Source organism: Onychomys torridus, chromosome 9 (assembly GCF_903995425.1).
Source record: "Onychomys torridus chromosome 9, mOncTor1.1, whole genome shotgun sequence".
Classification (NCBI taxonomy): Eukaryota; Metazoa; Chordata; class Mammalia; order Rodentia; family Cricetidae; genus Onychomys; species Onychomys torridus.
Genome location: NC_050451.1, coordinates 49,031,383 through 49,056,052, shown reverse-complemented (window position 1 = coordinate 49,056,052; position 24,670 = coordinate 49,031,383). Strand labels below are relative to the sequence as shown.

Here is a 24,670-nt window from a genome sequence, read left to right as displayed (position 1 = left end):
CCCTCACTGTAGTCCACCATGAGGAGCTATAGCCCATGCTGCCTCACCAGAGGCCCTGCGCTGTCTGGACTTTCAGCCTCCCAGACTGTCAACTAAGAAAGCTCTTTTCTCTTTGTAAGTGATCTGCCTCCGTCACTTTGTTGAGCTAATGGAGAAGCTAATACACACACCCCAGTTAAGAATTCCATACCACGAGCTTTGTTTCATAGACAAGATTATTAAAATGGTTATATGAAATTACTTTGGGGCCATATGTACTACGTATCTATGAAATAGAACTGAATTGTGTGTTCAGACTTGAGCTCCATCCCCATGGCATATCTCATTATGTTTATGAAAATATTCCAACATTAAAAAAAAAACCAGATAAGGATGGATACACACCTACCTGCCCACACATGTGTAAAACCTACAGATTCTGTTTTTCTGGGGGAACTTTGACTAATACATGGGTCATGAAATCTGGTATTTATGTATACGTCTTCTAAGTTAAATTAGGGCAATTGGATACCTTCAATAAATACATCATTTGGTTTCTAAAATACCATGACTATTATATTAAAATCAGCAATTTTGCTTAAGGTTTCTGAAACGAGACCTTGTTAAAAGACATTAATAATCATGATGTCAAAAAAATTATACCCAGGCTACTAATGGATTTTGAGTTAAAGGAGCAATTACTTCCAGAGGTAATACAAAAGTCCTGTCTTCATTCAGCGCTTTTCCTCAATCCCTAATTTTCAGCAAAAGCTTATTTCTTTAGTGAATGGATCTCCAGATAGCTTTAGAAAAAAAAATTACAACCTTGAACCAGTAAAGTCTAAATTATGGGCCCCTAAAAATCATGCTCGCAGCAGTATTTTGCTAATAAATAAATCCCTCAAGAAGACAACCCTCTATAAAGCTGCTGGGAACAAAGCATTTCCAGCAAGGTCTTTGGGGACAGAAAGTGGCATCTATTCTGCACCACAAAGGTTCCCAATGTGGTGCTGCAGCCTTCCTTCGGAGGAAAGGCTTCTATTAAACCTCAGGCAGTGGAGGGAGCCCAAACCGGCAATAGACACAATTACAAAGCAGTGAAAGAGGAACCATAGGTTGAGCGGGTCCTACTCTGAATGCCATCAGCGACACAGAACCACCTCTGCCTCTGCCTGGACCCTGAAACAATAAAGCAGGGGAGGATTTCCAGCTCTGCCACCAGACTTCAGACTCAGAGCAGCACTCACTCCACATGCTTCCTAACCAACTTTCATGACTGTAACTAAAGGACAACATTATATAAAAGCAACAATCTGCAAGCCAGGTGGTGTTAGCAGTGGCGCACGACTTTAATCCCAGCACTCGGGAGGCAGAGGCAGGCGGATCACTGAGTTTGAGGCCAGCCTGGTCTACAAGGGTTCCGGGACAGCTAGGACTAAAAAAAAAAAAAAAAAAAAAAAAAAAAGCAACAAACTACAAGGTCACACGACAGCAGGTATGGTTTTTTTATTTGGGGTCCAGTCGCCAGGCTGGGGAGTCCAGACCATGAAATTAGTAGAGCTCTGAACTTTGTCCTGCTCTGAACACAAAATCCACCAGTGTGATCGAGAAGTCTGTGCTGCTGCTGCCTGGCATTAAGTTAATATATAACAACAACCACACATCAGAGAGAGGAAAAACCAACAGGTTAAACATACACTCAAGAGAAACCAAAACTGGCATCAACGGCTGGGTGTTGGGGGAGGCGGGCAGCAACAATGATGGTGCTCTGGTGCCTCTGTCTGTGCCCTCCCCACTTGACCATGTATGTGCAGTTGTTTGCTGGCAATGAGATGGGCCTGTGCCAATGGTTCTCAGTCCATGCTGTACCCACTTAATGGGGCGTAGGCCAGGAGGGGCAGGGACCCGGGAAAGTGATCTGACTCTTCAGCTTAGGAGTGCATCCAGAGGTTCCCCGAGAACACTCCAAATGGCTTTCCCACAGTCTTCATAAAAATGTGTCACCTCAGTCAGCACTGATGACGCCATGCCCCTTTTCATTCAAAATCAGTCAACACACAGCGCCACGGGGAGGAAACCATGGAGTTCCAGTCATTCTCACGACACACTTACTCCACCTTACAACAGCACAAGCAGGCTTTTCTCGATGAAAAACCCTGCCACCATGTCTCAGGACACTTTGGGGCATTATTCTAAAGACTAATGCAGAGCAAACCAGTATTAGAATGAACACCTTCCCTATTTCTGCCCTGCTGCAGAGTGGAATCCACCTCCGCCTCTTCCTCTCACAGTGCAGGTGCACCAATAAGGAAGGCCGCTGCCCCAGCACACAGCATTATGAGGGAGTTGAAAAACCTTACTTGTACCTCCTTGAAAACTCTTTAGCAAGAGTTCCAACATGGAGACACTGCTCTTTTGTGTGCAAAGTTTAAGGAGTGATGATGCCCTTGACTAAAGTTTCTGGCTCTGTCACCGGATCCTGCTGGGTAAGAGGACATTTGTCCTCAGGGAAATCAGGGACAACACCAACTGTCCAGAAGATTCTTGTTCTCAGTACCTTTAAAATGTGATGAAAAAAATTTTTAAAAAAATCTATAGTCAATTGATAGGATTTCATACCAAAACCACATCCCTACTAAAAGCACCTAAATGTGCAAATAAAAGCAAAAGAGTTGAAAAAGTTACACTTACTAAGAGGTAAAGCATTGGGAAGACTAACCATAGTAGCCAAAACGCTATGCCTTGGCTCTGTTAGGGCTGTCCAGGTTCACAGCAGTCTCTCTCCAGTTTTCCCAGCAGGCTATACAAGTAAGGAATGTGCACGTGACTAGATGTCTGCTACAGAGGCTTCATATACCCTGATCCCAAATGCAGCAAAAATAAGTAAAGAACGAGGCCTCTGTGTGCCACTCATCCAGCGTGGGCACCAATGCCCCTGTGTCCCTGCAGGAGTGGCCCTTGCTCACCGGGTCTGGTTTAATGGACCAGCTCTGTTTACCTGTCCTGAGTAATGAAGTGAAACAACATGCTGAGCTTTCCCAACACTGATACCATCTACACGGCTGATGGTTTTAACCCTAGCAGCACCACCAGGAACGGCCCAGTTCAGAAAGGCGAGCAAGCCCATGGAGACCTGCAAGGGGCCCCATTCCTCCTGCCTGTCAAAAGAGGCTCCTGGGAAAGCATCCTTGCCCATGCTCATACTCTCAGCCTATGTCTACACTGGTCTCACACAGGCGGGCTGCCTTCCAAAAGCAGGAACCCTTGCTATATACAGACCCAGAAAAACAGGAATTTTCTTACAAGCGGTTTGCCAACCAAACATTTCACTCAAGGCTAGGAAAGCTCAGTGAGAGCGCCCATGCCTAGTATCTGGAAGCCCCAAATTCAATTCAAAGCACTACAAAAGCAAAACAAAACACCATCCCCCAGGAAATCCTTTTGCTCTTTTATTAGTATTATTATTATTATAATTATTACTACCTTTTTAAAAAGAACTTATTGCTGAATGTACATTTGTGTGCTTGTATGTCTGTGCCAAAACAGCACATGTGGACGTCAGATGATGGCCTGCAGGAATGTATGGGTTCTGAGGCTCAAATTCAGGTTGTCAGACTTGGTGGCAAACGCCATTACCTGCTGAGCCACCTTGCTGGCTTCTGTTCCAACATTTCTTACATGACAAAGCCTGTTTGAAGCCCTGGAGATGGCAAGGAGGAAGGGCACATCTACTGCACCTATTTATCAGACCCTGCCGGGCCACGTGCTGTGTTAAAAGGCCTGTCACCCAAGTCTGAGTTCTCAGAAGGATGCTTGGAGGCATGGCCTTATCTCCAGATGACAGATGAGGAGTGGAGCAGATGGCATCCAGCAGTGAGCATGGGAACTTGAGTACACTGCAGCTGAGTCTGGGCTCATGTGCTCTTGAAGACTTCCTCAGACTCACAATTCCTCTGGCCAAGGAAAAACGGCAGTCTATAACAAGTTTCCAAAGCTAGCCCATAGAATTAAAGGGAGGAAGAACTGAATGAGGACAGGTTTCAGCTAATCAAACATAAGCAAGACCTAGGACTTCACTGAAATAGTCACCTATTAGTTCAAATTAATACCACCAGAACACGGTAGATAATAAGTAGATATTAGGATATGGCTAATATCAGAATCACTGAAAAGAAGCTGAAGACACCCCTGTAAGTCATCATTTATGACTTGTCTACTAATACAAAATATTGTACTAGTCAATCTATACTTTTATTCCTGGGCTTAAACTAATTCTATATTATACAAGGGAAAGAAGGCAAGCCTCAGAACAGAACACTCAGCTCACTGAGAAACAACCAGGGTTGGATCCCAGGACGCTGCCTCCTGTTTCAGTCTCTGCTATACTTAGGTCCATGTTTGAAATAACATGATCATGATATGTGCATACTGTACAGCGCATGGGCATTTGCACATGCACAACCACAGGCACCTATGGATATATATCCATATGGATATATATATATATATATATACATATACATATATATATATTCATATGAAGATACACACACACACACATATATATACATATATACATTCCTATGAAGATACACACACACATATATATATATATATATATATAAACATATCCGCATGAAGAGATATATCAATGTGAAGATTTATATCCATATAAACATTTCTTAGAGTTGATCTGACCTGAAGAATCTCATGTCCTAAGAGGCCTTCACAAAGACTTTTTAGAGCCTTTAATCTGTGGAAACGTAGAAAAGGCTGTCCTTTTGCTTGCTGCGGTGTACTGGATACTTCAGGGCACTACGGAAAGTGGATACTGCAGCTGTCACCCTTAACGAGGTCACTTTCAGAGTGGGCCACAGAAGAAAAGCATGCGGAACAGCAGGTTGTAGCCACCTGGCCCTGGGGCACACTGGTGCTTGTGGGGCTTATCCACTAGCTATACAAGTTCAGAAGCCAGAGAAGCTGCAAAGCAGAAAGTGTCATGGAGGTGGGACACCAGTGAAGTGTCATGGAGGTGGGACACCAGTGAAGTGTCATGGAGGTGGGACACCAGTGAAGTGTCATGGAAGCAGACATGAGTTAAAGTGTTGTGGAGGAGGGACATGAGTGGAAGTTCATGGAGGAGGGACATGGTGAAAGGGTCATTGAAGAGGGATACATTATTACCATTATGAAAAAAATTATACGATCATTTCACTTTAAAAATTAAACTCCTATTCAGGATAGAAACACCCAATAAACAAAGGACTAGCCAGGAAAAGTCTTCAAGCAGACAAAATCATCTCTCAGTATGCACACTACATCACGAAAGAATAGACTCTCTTAGGACAAAGGTAGGGTGCCACAGTCACCATTTCTGGTCCCCATCATTCTGCCCAGCACAGTTCAGCAGAAACGTGGAGATAAAGGCATTCAGACTGGAAAAGAAGTACCATCACCTTTCTTTCCATGTGTCATAATCTTACACAGAAAATATAATAAGGATAACACTAAGAGCCACTGAACTAGGAAATAAGCTCAGAAAACTGCTAGATAAAGACAAAATGAAAAAGAGCCAGCCCCACATCTAGATCACTGCAATAAACCATTCCCACAGGAGCTGTAGGAAAGAACTCCATCTACAACAGCACCAGAGAAAATTAACACGCAGGGACACTTTAACCAAGGAAATACAAAACATACACTCAAAAACTATAAAACAGTGTTGACATTCAAGACCTCAATAAATGGATTCACCACAGTCAGAATGGAAATGTGCCTCAAATTCTACAGACTCAATGTAAGACCCTCAAAATCCCAGCTAATCATGCTTCATAAATTTGAAGGCTGATCCTGTAATTCATTATGAAAATTTAAGGGACCTAGTAGAGCGTAAATGTTCTTGAAAAAGATATCTTCTATCTCACAATTTCAATGCTTCCCACAAAGCTAGAGAAATCAAGATGGCGTATTGGTATAAGGACAGATATACAAGACAACGGGGAAAAAAATGAGCTCAGTTGGAGTCACTAAAATTAGAAACTTTGAGGCAAACAACACTAAGCACTAAGTAAAATCAAAATCTGTAGAATGGGAGAGAGAGTTGCAGACCACTGGTCCAATAAGAATCTAAAATCCAAAGTAAGGAACACAGCTCAACAACAAAATGACAAGTCATCCAGTTAAACTGACACAGAACTTGAACAGACGAATATGGAAACAGATTCAAATCACCAATAAGCGCATCTAAACAGATATTAACATCATTATACACCAGGAGACTGCGTCTGAAGACTAAGGAGACAGCCTTGCATGCCTGCTGAGGCAGCAGTGTTAATGATGGTTCCCAGGGGTGGAAGAAGGGGTGAATATGGACTTGTTGTTTGATGGGCGGGGTTTCTGCAAAATGAAGTTTTAGAGGGGCTGGGGAGAAGTTCAGAGGGTAAAATGCTTGCTGTTTCTGAAAGCATGAGGAACTGAGCTCAGATCCCCAGGCCCCACACAAAAGCCAGGTGTGGGGCCACGCACACCTGTAATCCCAGTACTTGGGACTATAGAGACAGATGGACTTGTAGGCAGGCCAAAAAATGTTAAGTTCCAGATTCAGTAAAAGACCCTGCCTTAAGTGAATAATGCAAAGAGAAGTCACATGGATGGATGGATGGATGGATGGATGGATGGATGGATGATAGACAGATAGAATAGATATCAAACAAATCCCTTACTCTCTGTCATATGAGAATTTCTGTGAGTCAAGAAGCAGTTTTTACCAAGAATTGCATCTGCCATGTCTAGATTTTGACCTCATAGCCTCCAAAGCTGTGAGAAATACATTTCTGCTGCCAAGGCCACCTACTATATGGTATGCTGATACAGCAGTCTGGGCAACAGACTGAGATATCATCAAGCTATCTGGTCTATTGAGAGAGTTTTAAAACACAGAATTTATTTCCTAGATCTAACACAGAAATTTCACTTAAAAATCTAAAAGTAACATTCTTGCCATGCAAGCATAATTATCTGAGCTTGCACTCTAGACTCTCACCCCACTACACACACACCTCAGCTGTGGCACATGCTTGTAAACCCAGTGCTGTGAAGGCAGAAACAGGCAGCTCTCTGGCCAGCCAGCCCAGTCCACTTGGAAGGTTCCAGGCCAGTGAGAGACTCTGTCTTAAACTTAGAAAGGTAGATATGGGGGCCAGTGAAGGCTCAGCAGTTGGTCTCCAGGACCCACATGGTGGAAGGAAAGACACAACTAATTTAAGTTGTCCTCTGACCTCCACATAAGCACTGTGACATGTGCATGCCACCCCAACCATACATGCATACACATAATAATACATAAAATAATTTTTTAAAAAATGTGGATAGCTCCTGATGAATGACACCTGAGGTTGACCTTTTATCTCCACATGTACAAGCATACCCATGCACTACACATACATGTGTCTCAGCACACATAAATACGCACTCTCCTTCCCTCCCTCCAAAAGACTAGGCCATACTGCCTTGTAGACATGATAGTAGAGCTTCTGGTTGTCCACAGCACTTCCTTTGAAACTCTTTTTTTTTTTTTTTTTTTTTTTTTTTTTTTTTGCCTTGATAGGCAAGTGCTCTACCACTGAGCTAAATCCCCAACCCCTCCTTTGGAACTCTTATAATGTCCCCATTGTCATCTTGCATGGCACTCAGGGAGAGAAGCAGGATGTGGCTACCATACAGTACCTCACCCCACCCATAGGAGATGTGTGCCAAGAGCTTTAGTAGAGGCCTGATACGAAAAACAGTGTCTATCTGTGGTAGTTTGAATATAATTGCCCCCCATCAGTTCATACATAGAGGCATTATTTAGAGGTGTGACTTTGTTGGAGTGGGTGTGTTGTGGGCCTTGTTGGAGAAAGTGTGTCAATGTGGGGGCAGGCTTTGAGGTCTCCTACACTCAAAACTACGTTCAGTGTAGACACAGTTCACTTCCTGTTCCCTGTGGGATGAAGCTGTAAAACTCTCAGCTCCTTCTCTAGCACCATATCTGCCTGCATGCCACCATGTCCTGCCATGATAGTGGACTAAACCTATAATCCCCACTATCAAAGTGAAGATTTCCATATGTGTACATATTATGATAAAGTGTGCAGTAAGACTAACAACAATCACTAATGATAAAAAGAGCTGGATGGTGGTGGCGGTGCACACGCACACCTTTAATCCCAGCACTTGGGAGACAAGAGGCAGGTGGAACTGAGTTCAAGGCTAGCCTGGTCTACAGACTGAGTTCTAGAACAACCAGGGCTACATAGAGAAACCCTGTCTCAAAAATCCAAAAATCAATTAGTTAAAGAAGGAAGATGAAAGAGAGGGAGAAAGAGAGAATGGAATACACTTCAGGAAAGGTTATTTAAAAGTAGGCTACTTATAAGGGTTTTTTTGTGTGTCAAAACTTTCTTGCAGTTATTTTCAGACAACAGCTGGCTTTGGGTACCTGAAGCCATGGAAGGAGGAAGTCTAGTGAGTGAGCTGGAAAGAAACATCCCTGAGACACATCCAGGGGCACCCTGCCATCTTGACAGACCCTCCGGTTCCATCCTCCACACAGAAGCAGCAGGGTGGGTCAGATGAGCTCTAAACTGAGGGCCACTACCTCACCTTTTCTGCAGAATGTCGGCACTGAGGCAAGGACACAGCCCAGGGGCAACACTTTCCACATGCCTACATTCATAGACGGCACAGCAGCCATTTCCTTGGGAAGACCATGCAGATCCGGTTAGCAGTAGCTAGGCCTGCTGAGGCAAGGCTGTGACCTCCTAACACCATGAAAAATGTGCCTGGAGTAGAGGAGGGCCATGCCTGTGTAGCCAGTGCTCAGCAGACCCAATCTTCCTCACACGGCACATTTCTATTCAGAAAAAGCAGAAAACCGACATCACTCTAGAGATTTGCTGCCTTTTGAATACTCTCTCAAAAATTACTAAATGAAGGCAGGATACCATCATGCATGCCCTTGATCCCAGCACTCAGGAGGCAGGGGCGGGCAGATCTCTGTGAGTTCCAGACCAGCCTGGTCTACAGAGTGAGTTCCAGGACAGCCAGGGATACACAGAGAAACCCTGTCTCGAGAAAAAAAAAAAAAAAATTATGCTACTAAATGTGTTCAGAGAGTTTTCTGGTGACCTGGAGGGACATCCAGAGAGGGTAGCTGTCCCACTTCCGAACAGCAGGGCCCAAGAGCTCTCCAGCTGACTCAGTCTCAGTTCACAGTGATCTTTTTATCCCAGGCTGATCTGCACAGATCACTACTATCTTCAGCTCAGAGGAGTGTCCCGTTGACAAAGCTTTCTTCAAAAGCCCCAACCTGGGGACAAAGATGCCCTGTGTGGAGGAGATGCGGTTTCTATACACTTTCCAAGAAAAGCCTAAACAGCAGAGCCATCCTGATGACAGGCAGCTTCATCTTCCCGGGGAGGAACAAGGCAACTGAGATCAGCAGCAATGTCTACTCAACCACCACCACCACAAAGGATACCAGATTCTGACAGACACCTCTAACGACAACAACAACAGTAATAATCCACTCGGACAAGTCAAATCGGTGGTCCAGCATTTACTAATCACGACATTTAATAAGCCACTTGACTGCAGAATAGCTGTTGCATGGGGTTTCATGTAATTAATATCAGCAGGCTTAAAAAAGAAAACTGCAGGAAGTCAAAAACAAAATCCTAGGGCCAACCTGGGAAAGGAAGAAACTCTGCTCCCACATCAGAGATGATTACTACAAGCTGTAATGGTTCGGTTCTGGGATGTTTCTCAAAGGCCTGTTCTGCTCGGTCCTCACCCATGGCTCTAGTGGAAGGTGTGTAAGAAGCAGGGCCTAGTGAAAAGAAAGGAGGTCACTGGAGGCATACCTTAGACAGGAAGATGGAAATCCAAACCCCAGCCCTTCCTGGCCAACAGGAATTGAATATCTCTGCACAGTCACATGCCCCCACCTTCCCCACCACCTACCATGATGCCACATGCTCCCCACCATGATGCTGGGCCTTGCCACAGGCCCCAAAAGCCGGCCCTGACTTCTGAAACCAAGACCTCAAATAAACTCTTCCTCCTCACAAGCTGTTTATAAGGATTTTGTTACAGTCACAAAAAGCCGTGAGCATTGAAGGTTTGACCCATCCACCTGTGAGGATCTGAATACTACAACGTGGTAAATTAGAGACATGACCTTGTAATGTTAGACTAGCCTGCCTCTGTGTTTTACCAGAAGGCTGCTAGGTCAGAGCCCATTGAGGGTGAGCACTTTGTATGAAGAGGTCAGATTACAAACAAGGATCAGAAAGAACTCTCACTTCCTCCTCCAAGAAAGATCGCCTTTGGGAGAAGATGCCCAGCGGGCTCTAAGCCCTGAACATTCTTCTGCATGCTGAGCCCACAACAAGCAGCACAAACCATCTACAGGCCGAGCAGCCAGGCAGGAGAGTCACCTGTAGTACCTGGGTCACTCACACTCCCTCACCTCCGAACCCAGCTTCCCTGAGAATGAAAAGTCTCAAAGGGCTTCCTCCTCTCCTCTCCTCTCAGCAGTTAAGAGATGATGGACTATTCATCATTCAAGTTACAGTTAAGATTAGATTGTGGGAACATGTCCTCTAACACCTGACTCAGAGCAGCATAGTGCTCCAGGGCTGAAGGAGATTTGGGGGTGGGTACCTGGGATATCCTGCAGGCGCCCAAACCCACCAATCCCTGAGCCCGAAAACCCACCAATCCCTGGCCTTGCCCCAAGCTCAGGACTTGAAATCCCACCAATCTCCACCCTGGAAAATTCTTCCCCCAAGAAACCCTACATAAAGCCTGTTCTCTGCTGCTTTTCACCTGAGCAGAGGCAGTCACCCTCTTGTGTCTTGCTCAATAAATCTCTTGTGTGAGGTTCGTTGTGTGGCATAACTTTATAGTATTCCTTGGCTCTCGACTGCCAGGATACCATCCCCCTCACAGCTGTAACACATCCACCAGGGAAATCATTCCCCTCACAGCTGTAACTTCCACCAGGGAAATCATTCCCCTCAAAGCTGCAACACTTCCACTGGGGAAACCTTTCTCCTCAGAGCACATTTACACATAGACTCATAGGGAATAGCACTATTTGAAAGAATTGGGGCATGTGGCCTTATTGGAGTACATAGGACTTGTTGGAGGGCGTATGTCACTGCGGGTGGGGCTTTGAGGTTTCAGATGCTCAAGCCAGGCCCAGTGGCCTCTCTCTCTACCAGCTGCCTGTCATTCAAGGTGTAGAACTCTCAGCTACCCCTCCAACACCATGCCTGCCTGCATGCCACCATGCTTCCAGCTCTGGTTATAATGGAATAAACCTCTCAACTGCAAGCCAGCTCCAATTGAATGTTTTCCATTATAAAGGCTGCCTGGTCATGGTATCTCTTCACAGCAATAGAACCCTAACTAAGACAGGGTATAAGGGGAAAATGAAACAAAAGGATTTTGAGGACAGGATATTTACAAGGAGGTGAAACACTGCATTGCTGTAGAATACTATTTTTAAGATGGGTTACATTTGCTGACGCTGTGAAATATTCGTTTAATGATGCAAAGATGTGCTGCGTTATTTTATGTTGCATTTGTTTAACTCTGTGAAGTTGTGTTACTTTGCCTGTCTAAAACACCTGATTGGTCTAATAAAGAGCTGAACAGCCAATAGCAAGGCAGGAGAAAGGATAGGTGGGGCTGGCAGGCAGAGAGAATAAATAAGAGAAATCTGAGGAGGATGAAGGTGTGAAAAGATCCAGGAGTGAGAAAAGAACGGGCCAGCACCCAGCTGCACAACCAGCAATGGAGAAAGAAAGGGAGAGAAAGAAAGAAAGAAAGAAAGAAAGAGAGAGAGAGAGAGAGAGAGAGAGAGAGAGAGGAAGGAAGGAAGGAAGGAAGGAAGGGAGGGAGGGAGGGAGGGAGGAAGGAAGGGAGGTATATAGGATAAAGATAAAAACCCAGAGGCAAAAGGTAGACAGGATAATTTAAGTTAAAAAAAGCTGACTAGAAATAAGCCAAGCTAAGGTCAGGCCTACATAAAAAAGAGTAAACCTCTGTGTGATTTATTTGTGAGCTGGGTGATAGGGTCCCTAAGAGACACAGAGCAAAGAACCAAAAGAACAACACTGCATCCTGAAGGGAGCACCTTAAGACAGGAAATAAACAACTCAAAATAACTTTAGGAAGTCCCTGAAACTGACCAAATTCATTAGGCCCCTCTCTCCCCAAGAATATACAAGCAGTAAAGACTGCTGAGCATCACTCTCAGACCAGACCAGCTGCCTGAAAGAACAGAAAGCAGCAAAGCAACTTGAAAGAAGTAGAGACCAGCTGAGCTGCCTGGAAGAGACTCAGAACAACGGAGCCACCAGGTAGGGACACACTCCAACCTATTGAGCCACCTGCAGATTGTGCAGTGTGCTCCAGGTGCCCAGCTTTTATGAGCTGTCACCCATTCTAAGGTGACACAGCTGTCTCTGAGTTATCTCTGCTCAATAAGTAACCCCAATCAAACTCATTAGTTCAACAAGTTGGACTTTAGTGGTGTCCATACGTTGGTCTATCATTGGTTCCCTATATGGAGGTAAGTAGGAACTTGTTCAAGTCTCCCTAGAAAGTTGTCACACACTTGTCAACAGACAGTTCTGTTGCTATGGGATGAAAAGAGTAGCCTGGCAAAAAACTAGGTTGCATGGTATGTACTGTATTATAGCATGGCCTGCCAGCTCCCAGGGCCATCCATGATCAATTAAACATCACCAAGTCAGATCAAATTCAAAAGAAATGATGCAATTGAAAGAACAGTAGCTCTAAGACTTCTGGCCGGTACACTGTCATGTACATACATGGCAATCAACAATGGACCACATACATGACGGGGTTTCCATAAAGTTCTATCACCTGTGACCAAAGGCACCTAGCTTTGTGTAAGTAAACTGTGGCATCTGCAGACCCACGACACCACCTGAGGACAAAGTCACTCACTTTCTTTCATTAGGATTCCATGTTCTTATTACACCCACGCCCTGACTCGTCATAAAGCATGAATGTTCTAAAGAAGCTTCTGCTGTGCTTCTTCAGAATGCCACTGCTGAAATCACAGGGTAGGCAGGAACCTGTGAAGGAAAGCTGACATGGCCGGTGCCTCACTCCTGAGCATGCTGAAGTATCGAAGCCCCTATTTCTGGATGGGCAAACCAGCACTGCCCCCGTCTGTGCCTCCCTGGGACAGAGACCACGGACAAGCCTGGGACCCAGACATCACAAGGGAAAGAAGCCCATCAGAAGCCTGTCCCACAGTTCTGACAATGGCCAAGGACACAGAGAGAGGCTCTAACCCCAAGGGGTGAGCTCACCCTGGTAAAACAAGAAGGGCCAGGCCCCGGCCCCGGGGATTTCAGGTTTGTTTCAGGAGAATGGAGGTAGAGAAAGCATAGAAAGCAGCTGAGTAGCTCTGAACACGCAGCGTTTGAAAGGACAGGGTGCTTGTTCTTTCTGGCATATATGTTAGATTACTTGTGGTTTTTTAGCATTAACATGTAATTTTTCTCATTGAAACAGATAAACTCATTTTGAATATAACTAAAGCTTCACATGTTAACACGTTCTCTACTGTTCAAATGAGCACCGAGAGGATGTTATTTCAGAAGGATCCACGAACATTTAAGCAACTGCCGTTCCTTTGAAGGCCTGATTTCTAAGCCCCATTCAGGCTGTGGGCAAGGCCACTGACACAGCTAAGTCCACACAATGGCAGCTAGTCTTTACCGCCATACTGAGTGGCCTGTGTGCTGGCTATACAAAAGTTTCCCTCTCACTTGGTAATTGGGCAGCCGAACAAACACAGTGAATCAATTCTTCTTGGTTGCAATCCACATTTAAATACGTGAGGTCAGCCCAGCAGTAAACACCCAGTATTTGCAGCCCGCCGCTGCCTAGCCAAACAAGATGAACACCATCATCTAACTTTTCCACAGAAAGAACGCATCATGACCAGGATATGAGTTCACAAACTTCGCGCTTATATAATTAGTTTCCCCCACATAGCCAGGGCTAATTCAGCACCAAAATAAACTGGGAGCAGGCAGTACTCAGTACATTGCAGGCTTCTATGCTTGCTGTGGGTCATCATGTGCTCAAATCTTAGTGTCTTTGGTCAACTTGGTTTTAATAACTTGCCTAGATATTTCTTCTTCTTGCCAGGATAATTGTTGCACGGGATTTGATTTAATTAATCTCAGCAGGGTTCAAAGAAAGCCTACAAAGTCAACATGAAAAATGTCCCTCAGATGTTTTAATATTAAAAGTTGAATAATCGTGTTACCACAAAAGACAAATACAGAGAATGTTGCCATTGTAAATCAAAATCTAAAGAATGGGGCCTGGTTAGATGGCTCAGCAGGTAAAGGCAATTGCCACCAAGCCTGGTGACCTGGGTTTGATCCCAGGACCCACATGATGGAAGGAGAGAACCAACTCCAGAAAGCTGTCCTCTGAGCTTCCCATGTTCTAGGTGAGCACATGTACATACGTACATACACACACACACACACACACACACACACACACACACACACACACCTACCTAAAGAAATGGCTGGTGTGTAGTAGGGCAGTGATGGTACACACCTTTAATACCAGCATTCAGGAGGCAGAGACAGATGGATCTCTAAGTTCAAGGCCAGCCTAGTCTGCAGGAAGAGTTCCAAGACAACCAGAGCTATTATTACACAAAGAAACCTGTTTCAAAATAAATAAAGAAAAGAAAGAAAGAAATGGCTGAAATGGCTGGTGTGGAGCTCAGAAGTGGAGCATGTAACTGAACCCTGGCCTCCACATTCACTACCAAATAAACAAACAAACAAACAAAAACAAAACAAAACAAAAAAACCACAACCTTGGGCTGGAGAGATGGCTCAATTAAGAGCATTTATGTTCTTGCAGAGGACCCAGGTTTGGTTCCCAGTACCTACATGTGGCTCATAAACATCTGTAACTCCAGTTCCAGAGGATACACACAGTGCACAAATATACCTGCAGGCAAAGCACCCAAACACATAAAATAACTAATCGAAAAAACATTTATCCATGCCAACAGAGAGAAAAACCTTTCCTTGGGTCAAACTGCTAGTTTAGGGTTCGGTTCACAACAGGTGTTCAACAACAGCTGTCCAATGAGTAAAAACCAAATGAAGTCCTAATGCATGTGCACAGCTGGACATACAATGCACAACCTATACATTTTCTTTTTTCAAATAATGCTAGATACAAGTAGTTGATAACATAATGGCCTTCACATTCTGGAAGACAGATCTGATGTCAAAGAGAAACCAAATTAGATCCGGGGTGGAGGAAAAGTGACCTTGGTTTGGAACGCTGCAGCCCGAGAGACACCATTGCTTTAAGGCACCAGGGCCCCCCAACACCAGGCCCTTGCTCCCCGTGCACAATGGCATCTTCTGAATTGTGAGCCACAGTATCTGTGGCACTTCCCAATTCTCAGAACACAGCAGAGGGCCTCAGATCTGCAAACTGGTGTGCACTTGATGGGAAGCACAGGACCATTCAGAACTGCACCTGTAGCAGGAATCTTAACAGGTCTTATTAATAAGATAAAACCTGAGGCCAGTTATTGGGGTGAATGCTGGAAGATCAGAGAAGCAGAACAAGCCACAGCTATCTCACCTTGCTAGTTCCTCAGGTGATCCTGTTTCCTCAGGCTGGAAGCTTCTGAGTCCTTCTCCACATGAATCTCAGCTGAACTGTGCTGCTCTAAAGCCTGAATGCTAAACCAACCAAATGCTTAACTAAGTGCTTAACTAACTCTGGTGCCTGGTTTTCACGTCTTATATACCTTTCTACTTTCTGCATCACTCCCTGGGATTAAAGGTTGGGTTTCTGGGATTAAAGGTGTGGGTCACCAGTTTAGCTGTTTCTAAAGTGGCCTTGAACTCAGAGATCCGGCTAGCTCTGCCTCCCAAGTGCTGGGATTAAAGGCGTGCACCACCACCGCCCAACTTCTGCTATGGCTTGCTCTGACCCATTTTCTAGCCACCATTTCTGGCTCTGTTCTAGTGGCTGTCTGTTCTCTGACCCCAGATAAGTTTATTAGCGTGCACAATATTGTGGGGAACACAATACCCACCACATGCACCCACTGCAACACCCCATCACAAACCATCAGAGCATTCCCAGATGCATCCTCAAAACTTCCAGAACACCTAACAACACTCCTAAGCCTTTTACAGATCCATCCACTTAACCTTCAACAGCCTAACTCCCCACGCTTGACTGTGTGTGGGATGCTTTCAAACAGTCCAAAGCCTGGGCCTCATCTGAAACCAACACTGTTTTAGGTATGGGGGAGAGTAGCAATTAATTTGTTAATGACAGGTGATTCCAACATACAGCAGAGCTTCTGAAATCTTCAGCTGAGACAGTTACTGCTGGACATCACTGTGTGTCCAGGAAACTTTTTCCCCATATTGTAATACCAGGCCCTAATAAAGGTTTTTCCCAAATAGTTAAAAAAAAAATGTAATACCCAAAGTGATGGTAGTTAGAAGTGAGGGCTTTGGGGAATGGATGATTAAGTCATGAATTGAATTAAGGGTCACATAAAAGGAGCTTCCAGGAGGCTGGAGAGGTGGCTTGCCATTCAAGTATGAGGACCTGCGTTCATAGCCACAGCACCCATGTAAAAAACAAAAAGCACCGTGTGGCACTGCATATCTGTAATCCCAGAGCTGGGGAAGGGAAATAGGAAGATCCTGGGGACTTCGTGGCTGCCAGTCTAGGCAAATAAGTAACTCTAGGCTAGAGCAAGAGACAGGATGTAGACCTCTGGCTTCTACATGTCTGTGTGTGCTCACACACACAAAACTGGGGGGGGGCTTCCAAGAGCCATCTAGCCCTTCTGTCTGCCATTGCCCACCACAGGAACGTCTGTATCTTTAGCCCCTTTTATCAGTTCAGCCCCGTGAGTCTACCATAAGAAGACCCCCTCCAGACACCAAACACCGTGCCTTGATGCTCAGCTTCCCAGGCTCAGGGACTGAGAGTGTCTCTGCCCGGTCAGAGACAGATATGCAGCTTCCAGATACGACACCTGATGCACACAGAGAGGTTAACACCTCCACAAGATCACACAGCTGATAAGCAAGAGACAAACCACCAGGCCAAAGGCCTGTGACATGCTAAGAAATCGCCCTTCTTTCTTCTGACATCGGCTTCGCGCCTTGTCTTCCCACAAGACTTTCAAACTCAAGAGATTTCCGGCCAAGAAACAGAAGCAAAAAGCATCCCATTCCCCAATGGACTTGGGCAAAAACTGGTAACAAAATCAGGTACAACTCCAAGAGGTGGACGCTGGGGAAGGAAGCTGGGTGTGTCACACACATGTCGGTGTGAGTGAGGGTTTATGCCAAATCACAGTCATCCATCAGTCCTACTGGATGATGTTTTTAAACCTCTGGAGATTTGGTTGTATTTAAATTAGAGATCTGATTTGTTTTTATTTATTCCACGTGAGCTAATTAGCTTGTTCAGTAATAAAATGTGTAGAAGCTTTTAAAAAAAAATGCTAAGAAGTCATGGCAGCCAGAAGTGTTATGAGAAAGGATGTGTGTGCATAGAGAAGATGAGAGGAAGCCATGCAGACAGCCACTGGGCTGAGGGAATCCACCACAACTCAACAGCTGTCTGTCCAGGTGCTCAGGCAGCCCTGACGAGGAGCTGTGGGACATGACATGACATGACATGGGGACAGCAGAAGAGTGTTCACCTCAAATGCGTGAGGCTGTGAGCACAACCCAGCACTGAGAAAGTATTTTATATACATACATATAGATAGATAGAGATATATCGATCTATATATTTCTACAACAGAAAAAGCTGCCCAGGATGTCCTGAAATCATGCATCCTAGAGCCACACAGAAGGTTTGTTATCACGCCGATAGCTGAGCACTTGCCCAGCATGCACAAGGCCCTAGGTTCCACCCCCAGTATCGTGTGTGTGTGTGTGTGTGTGTGTGTGTGTGTGTGTGTGTGTGTGTGTATGTGTGTGTGTGTACTAGGCTGCACTCTAGAATGTCTATTCCATAGGAGTGGGAGCAGCCCGAGAACTTTCTAACAAGTCCCCACCCCTGGATCACAGAGTCACAACCATGGTAAGCAGCCATAAGAAACAGCCTGCGCAGGGCTGGTTGTCTCCGCTCGAGTCTCTGCTCAGACGGCCCGGAAGACCCCATCAGCCAGCCTGTGCTTCCTCATCTCCAGGAGAGCCTGCCCTGGTCTTGGAGCTCTTGGGAGCCTCAATCCCTCCTGAATGAACTGACCACCACACCCATGTGCTCTTCACTGTTTAACTTTTCACACCCCCACCTCTCCGGCTATACAAGACGGTGAACCTCTTCGTGAAGACTGCTCCGGATTGATTAGCATCTAGCACACGAGCATCACCCAGTACATGTTGGGTACACGTGTCCCTGCAAACCAGGACTGTGACAGCAGGAGCTGCCAAGTCAGAGTGACTCCCCTCTAACAGTACAAATTATCTAAGACTGCTATATTACTAAATTTGTTTACTAATGTATATGATAGTCTACCATAATACCTTATAGCGTCCCAGAACCAAGAGAGACCTCTCCTCTCGATCCTGGGTCTTCTGCTTCCTCCCTCAGCCCCGCCTTGTGGGCGTGACCATTACTGAAGCCTCAATGGGGGTTGGAACTTCCAGGCCAATGCTGGGATGGCTACCCACTACACCCCTCATCATCACACCATTCATGGGTTAGAACATTACAGGGAAGCTCTCCACCCCCTTGGAGGGTGGCAACCAGGCACATTTCTAAAGCAGAGATTAATTCTCTTCTGCCACAGAGAATCCCTAACCCACACGCATGTGTTTAAAAGTACACATGCAACCTGGGACGCAAGATCCCTTTATCTCCAGCACGTATGGTGTGCTCAGCACCACGGACTGATCTCTGACCATTTAGTGAGACAGCTGCAATGTTAGCACTCTGGCACAATGCAACTACCCCATTTCTGTCACTTAGCACTTTCTAAGAAGGTTCCGGCTGCAGTACTGGGCCCATGGCATCGCAGGCTTCCCATCTAGTACTGTCACACAGTCGGCCTGGCTTCCCTTCCCCTTGTATCTGCTTCAGAGGTGAACAAAGGCTCTCCCTCCTAGTTCAGTACCATACACAGGGTGCAGAGGTGTGAAGTGGTGACTAGGAGGGACGGTTTGGGGGCCTGAGCAAGCTTCTTGCAGCTGAAGACCTTCCAAGTCTCTCCCCGCTCCAAATCCCTGTCTGGCCTTGTCAAGCCAGTCTCTGATTCCTCTCCAGGGACAGCCACAAACCCACTCAGCCACCCCACTAATGGAAGCTGAAGGGAAAGGCTACTAGCCCCTTTCTACCCAATTAGATATACAGAGTTTTCTGCAAGCTCATCAATCCTGTGGCTGGGTCCCAAGAGGGAGGTGGGGGAAAATTCTGAAGCAGACACATGGTCCCCCATCATCAGTGTCTGAGCGCCTCACGTCCCACAAAGTCACCAAATGGTGCTGCTCCTGAGCCATGTGTAGCTGTAGTTTCTGATAAGGAAACCAGGCTCTTTAAGATGTTCATCAGCAGAGGCAACAGTCTTATGTCTGAGACACTATTGTCACCTGCGTCCACCAATGTGGACAATCTCAGCCACAGCAAATAGCCAGAACTACACAGAAAAAGCATTTGCCAATCTCAGCATCAGCCACACTGCCACAGTTCCTCGGGGGGCATATCAAGCATCACACCCTGGCAGAGCCAAAACAGGACACAGATTCCTCTGTGTCTTCAAGCTCAAGGGCCCGGCTCCCAGTCTGTGCTTTCCCTTCAGTGCAGCAAGCAGAAACCATCCACCTTGTAAAAGGCCCTGTGGTGGCATACTTGCCTCAGCAAAACCTTGTAGGCTAGTCACAGATACACAGAAGAATGCACATGGTTCTAATAAGCCCAACAGTCATGGATTCAAATCTGCCTTTCTGCTGACAATGGGGGTCTGGGCACGGCAGCTTCCCTGAACCTCCAGATTCCACTACGGAGCAATGAAATTCAGCTACTGCCATCTGAACCACAGACCACAGACCACAGATGACATGCACAGATGTTTTCTCCCTCCTCCCAAGGAGCCCATGGTCACCCCTGCATGCTAACACGTTGAGGGTAGTGAGAAGTCCTGACATACAAACCACCCCCCCCAGAGCAGCAGGGTTGAATTCCATCTAGAAAGGCTGATCTGAAAGATGGGCCCCAGAGAAAACCAAGACCCTCAAGGGTCTCCAGCAGTGACCCTGGGCATAAGTACAGCGGGCTGCAGTGAGAAGGCAGAGAAGGGCCAACACCAAAAACCAGCCGCTCCCCCTCTTCTGCCTCTCTCTCCTGCACGGCTGTTTCATTCCAGAGACGGAGGTGATGAAAATCGTATACATTCTTTGTGCTGATGCAATTCTCTCAGGAAAGGGAAAAGGCAAAATACACTGGTTACTGATTCTGAAATTCCCGTGTGATACAGTCTGCCTCTAGAAAGCCACAGGCCTATGCTGTTTGTTCCTGCTGCTCTGGAAATAATCTTTCTTCTAGAAACACCTGAACGTATACATAAAGACACCATTACCCTCATTATGCCATCGCATGTCTCAAAGGCAAATACTTTCTTCTTAAATCTTTCAGGCTCCAGCCAAAGACGGAAAGAGAACCACAGATGATGTCTATTTCAAATGTGCAGTCCCACTGCTATTTAGCTCAGAAAAAAAGAAAGGAAAATAAGGCTGCTCTCCACACCAAGCTGGAGAGCCAGGGGTCCAAAGACCCAGGTCCTAGGGCCAGTTCTGGGGTTCAACAGCTGCCCTAGGGGTTCGTCTCTATTTCTGGGCTGTGTTTCCTGCTTTGTGGAATCTAAGGTCCCTTCCAGCTAACAAGGTCCCTAACTCCAGTAGTCTCCTTCAGTATAAATTTGCCTCCCACTCCAAGTGAAGACTAGCCCGGAACTATCTGATCAAGCCTAGATAATGAAATAGAAATGAAAAGACTCATGAAACCACATGGCTCTCAGAGACACCCCCCCAACTCCACCCCCAAAGTCCACTCTACTAAAGTGAAACCCAACTCCTGACCCAGGAGCCAGTCAGCAATACACTTTTTATGATGTTTTCTTCCCACCGTCCCATGATGAAGACAGGAAGCAGGCTGGAAGCTGAAGCGACACCCAGGCTTTCTGAAGGACAGCAGTCATTTGACTTTCCCCAGGCACCGTCCTACAAGAGTAGACGCTGTGCCCCTAAACCGGCATACAGAGCAAAATACACAAGACGTGTCAATAACAACCTCATTTCCAAAGCTGAGTGCCAGGCATGTCTCGGTTCAAGAAGTCACGTGGCCTCATGGGAAGAAGTCTAAGGACACAGGCATGACAAACCTGACTGTGGCAGGCTCACCTTCTCTGAGCATACCCTTTCCTCATCTGCAAAAGGGGACAGCAGTGGATCTTCCTTTACAGCGACTGGAGGAGGGTTTTAAATGAACATCACTGTTGTGTTTAATAAGTGCTGTGTAATCATCACATTAATGTTGATAACAATATCACTCTAGGACTGCATGTCCAATTCTAACTTCAATAGACACAGGCAGACACAGAGGCCGATAAAGAGGCCTGACAGCCAGGCAGGGTGCTCCCGTGGAACTGCAGCAGCCCTCCTGACACTTCCAGACTTTCTGGAATAGAAACACGTCTGTGATGTAACTCAGAGCTGACTGGGAAGGAAGAGAGCGAACTTAGTTGGTGTTCTTGGCCTGTGAAAAAAATCGTAAGAGGAATCTGAGACCAAGTGAGCTGGAAAGGCCACCAAAGCATTAGCAGGCTGTGCCTGGGGGGGGGGGGGGGGGGGGGGTGCTTGTCAGGAAGAAACAGGTTTAAAAAAAATCAGAAACAGTGCAGGGTATACACACAGGTCACAAAGAAAGGATAGGCTCACTCACTAAACAGCGGGGGGGGGGGGGCGGGCACAAATTGGGGATGAAATAGGTGAGTGAAAAATTAAAACACTGGATGGGAAGCAACAGCCCCATGGGCTCTAGAGGGTGGGGGAGGGGCGGAGAACAAGGTTCAGTCCCACATGGTGGGGTGCATAATTAACCCGTACCCGGAGAACAATGCAGTGAGGAAGTTGGAAACGGGTAGGAGGCCAGAAAGAGAAAGGGAGCAGTTGTTAGGAAAGGTGGAAAAAGAAAACAGAGTGAGAGAAAAAAAGAAAACAAACGGTGAAATTTCCGTGCTTTGAATGTGAGATCAAAAAAGATGAACAAAAAACTAGAAGGTCTAGAGAAGTTAGAATACACTAGACACCAGACATGAGGTCAAAGGAGCCGGAAAAATCCGTGAGGGGAGGGAGAGATGCGGCTCTGGGAAGCCTTGGTAACCAACGGTGAACAAATTCAAATTACTATTCTACTTATCAATGCCATGATCCCATGCTGGGCAGCAACTATAGTAGCTTGGCTCGCTTGCGTTTGGTTTGGTTTACTGTAGGGATTTTGTTTGTTTGTTTGTTTGTTTCGCTCGGAGAAGAAATCTGCTTGAGCTCTGTAACTTTGCAGTGGCCCGCCAGCACAAGCCACCTGAATCCCTCTCCGACGCCTGCTGCAGCCGTACCTTCCTGAGATTGGCCAGTATAGCAATTCCCCATATCCTGAACAGAACTAGAGCCAAACCAACTCTGCCAACTCACTCTCAATGCAAGTGACGACAAAGTCCCGAAGTCTTTCTTCCAGGCTGCGTCCCAGTAGGGACCTGGGGAGAAACTTGCTTTCTACTCCAAGTGCTCCAACCAAATGCAATCCCCTCCATACACAGGTCACGCTCTCCGAGGAAGGAAGCGTTCAAGGGGCCAGTGGCGGCCAACCTTTGTCCGTCGTCCTGGCGCAACCCCGCAGCCCGCCCTGCGAGCCAGGAGCGCGGGTAGATAGAGTTTCAGGGTAATCCCTGACCGGTCCTGGGGGAAAGGCACCGGCTAGAACAGCACACCGCGCCCTCCCCGGGGGGGCGCTGCCGAGCGAGCCCAGAGCACCCCGCAGCCGCTACCAGGCGGAGCGCACCCAGCGGTGCAACAGGTGAGCAGCCCCGGCCGGTCCCACGAGCCGCGCGAGCAGGAGCTGGCAGCGGGACACCCTCAGGTCATGGAGGCCGTCCTTGGCGCTCAGTTCCTCCGCGATGCCCACCCGAGAGCCCCGGTCCCGCAGAGCCGAGCGCCTCCCTGGGCAGCCTCACCTCAGCGGTCCCCACGCCACCGAAGCTCCAAAGCTCGCGTATCCAAGAAGCCCTGCGCGCCCGCGGCCGGCTCCAGCGCGGCTCCAGCCGCGAGCTCGCCAGGCTCTGCGCGCCGTGGCCTCCCCAGAAAGAGCAACGCAGATTCCGCCCTCCCGCGCTTGGCCGCCTCCTCCCACGGGCCACGCCCCCAGCCCGCTCCCGAAGCCACGCCCACACACCGCTTCCCTGAAGCCACGCCCCCGAACCCGCCCCCGAGGCGGAGGGGGGGGCGATGTCTTCGCAGCTCCCCCCTCCAACCCCTGCTCCGCCAGCCTTCTCCACCGGGGGCCACGCCCCCAGCTCATCTTCCCTTGACCTCGCTCCTAGCCGCTGGGTTTGTTTTGTCCCCTCGACCACGCTCCAGCCGCGCACTCTGTGCCCACCGCCGCCCCCCCCCCCGCCAGGCCACGCCCCCAACCTAACTCACTTCGTGCCCCGCCTCTCGCCACGCCCCTGGCACATCCCCACCACCCCCACCACCCTCACCCCGTCACCTCCAGGTTGTGCCTCCTTGCCACTCACTCTCCAAGTCATGCCCTCCGCCCCTTCACCCCTACTACCCTCTCTAGCCACTCCTCTTCCCCAAAAAGATTCCCCCACCCCCATAAGACCGAGACTCTGTCCCACACCTCCCAGCCCCGCTACGGATCACTGTGGCTACTCACACATTGGCACCCCACACTGGTTCTTTCCTGCTCCTTACCTGCCAACTCCCCGGCCCCGCCCCGGTGAAAGCAGCTGCGTCGCCTGGGCGACCGCCTGACGCGCACTGCCCCCTCTCTGCCTGGCTTGCACACCCTGCTCAGGCTCATGGCTATTTTCTGTGCGAGCTCGCCTGTTGAGTCCATGAGAATTCAGGCTGAAGATGCTTTGACCTTCTGTTTTCCCAGGGCCTGGACTATGAACTCTCTCAAAGAACTGCTTTTCTTGGCTCAACTGAAACCGCAGAGGTGAAGCAGCCCTTCTCTGCCAGGATCTGTGATAGGATCTGTGATAGCCCCTCCCGCCGCCACCCTCCCCTTCTCCAAATGCGCCGTGATTATTTTTGAGGAATTCATAAAACAAGTATTCTTTTAAAACATGTAATTTGCTGAGATGATTCCTTTGAATGATTACAATATGCCAACATGATTATTCTAAATATTATAAATTACTTTCTAACCAAAGAACAATCACTATTTTAGAGGAAACAATATGTAAAACCAATGAAAAGTCTAAATTATAGATTATTTGAATACAATAATTTATTTCTTTGAGAAATTCATACAATATATTTTGATCATATTCACCCTCATTCCTTCC

At 47.1% G+C, this 24,670-nt stretch overlaps 1 protein-coding gene across 5 annotated transcripts in view; it reads right to left on the bottom strand.

The window, feature by feature from the left end:
• Spata13 (spermatogenesis associated 13) overlaps positions 1–23,472 on the bottom strand; it is a 141,991-nt gene extending 118,519 nt beyond the window's left edge. For all 5 annotated transcript variants that reach the window (XR_004945900.1, XR_004945901.1, XM_036199149.1 and 2 more), the window contains exon 1: positions 23,330–23,472. The gene's annotated coding sequence lies outside the window, so the exon portion shown is untranslated. The remainder of the gene's footprint in view (positions 1–23,329) is intronic.
• Between the last annotated feature and the right edge of the window lie 1,198 nt (positions 23,473–24,670).